Source organism: Bison bison, unplaced genomic scaffold (genome assembly GCF_000754665.1).
Source record: "Bison bison bison isolate TAMUID 2011002044 unplaced genomic scaffold, Bison_UMD1.0 scf7180017864508, whole genome shotgun sequence".
Classification (NCBI taxonomy): domain Eukaryota; kingdom Metazoa; phylum Chordata; class Mammalia; order Artiodactyla; family Bovidae; genus Bison; species Bison bison.
In genome coordinates, this window is record NW_011495064.1 from 17,092,852 (window position 1) to 17,094,537 (window position 1,686).

Sequence of the window (1,686 nt, forward strand, 5' to 3'; positions counted from 1 at the left end):
GAGATCATTCTGTCGTTTTTGAAATTGCATCCAAGTACTGCATTTCGGACTCTTTTGTTGACCATGATGGCCACTCCATTTCTTCTGAGGGATTCCTGCCCCCAGTAGTAGATATAATGGTCATCTGAGTTAAATTCACCCATTCCAGTCCATTTCAGTTTGCTGATTCCTAGAATGTCGACATTCACTCTTGCCATTTCTTGTTTGACCACTTCCAATTTGCCTTGATTCATGGACCTGACATTCCAGGTTCCTATGCAGTATTGCTCTTTACCGCATCGCACCTTGCTTCTATCACCAGTCACATCCACAGCTGGGTATTCTTTTTGCTTTGGCTCCATCCCTTCATTCTTTCTGGAGTTATTTCTCCACTGATCTCCAGTAGCATATTGGGCACCTACGGACCTGGGGAGTTTCTCTTTCAGTTCATGGGGTTCTTAAAGCAAGAATACTGAAGTGGTTTGCCATTCCCTTCTCCAGTGGACCACATTCTTTCAGATCCCTCCACCATGACCTGCCCGTCTTGCGTTGCCCCACGGGCATGGCTTAGTTTCTTTGAGTTGGACAAGGCTGTGGTCCTAGTGTGATTAGATTGACTAGTTTTCTGTGAGTATGGTTTCAGTGTGTTTGCCCTCTGATGCCCTCTTGCAACACCTACTGTCTTACTTGGGTTTCTCTTATGCTGAAGATTATAGTATTCCAAAGTTATTTAATTTATTCTTTATCTTTGCCAATGACTGAGCCTTGCTGGAGTAAATATATAGCTATAAAATAGCTATTTATATTCAAATATTTTGGGTTCATTAACCAAGTCTATAAGTTGTTTGGTACTGAAAACTCTACCAGATGTTACTTGTAGATATTTGACTGCTAAGCATGATGGTAGTAGGTTCTGACAGCTGAAATAGACACAATGGTGTAAAGATCTTTATGTTTTGTAATGATTTGTGTCCCTATAACCATTCACCGATCTGGGAAATAAGCAATTTTGTGAGATTTATTAAATTTAGAGAAATGTTCTGGACATAAGAATGTTTAAATCACTTGAAAAAGCACCTCTATAATGTCTTGGCACAATTTAAATCCAATAGACAATTTAACGTGATTTGAGTTTTCCTAAAAGTGTGTTGAATTTTTCTCTTAAAAACATGTAGAGGCAATATTAGAGTGGCCAGGTTGTATCCATTTCACTTATTCTATTTTCTTGATATGAATAGATAATCCATACAGGACAAGACTCGTCCAGAATATGCACTGTCTAGTTTAATTTGGCTTGGTTGCTTAGTTCAGTTCAGTTCAGTTCAGTCACTGAGTTATGTCTGACTCTGTGACCCCATGGACTGCAGCATACCAGGCCTCCTTGTCCATCACCCAATCCTGGAATTTACTCAAACTCATGTCCATTGAGTCAGTGATGCCATCCAACCATCTCATCCTTGTCATCCCCTTCTCCTCCTGCCTTCAATCTTTCCCAGCATCAGGGTCTTTTCTAATGATTCAGTTCTTCCCATCAGGTGGCCAAATTATTGGAGTTTCAACTTCAGCATCAGTCCTTCCAATGAATATTTAGGACTGATTTCCTTTAAGGTGAACTGGTTGGATCTCCTTGCAGTCCAAGGGACTCTCAAGACTCTTCTCCAACACCACAGTTCAAAAGCATCAATTCTTCGGCGCTAAGCTTTCTTT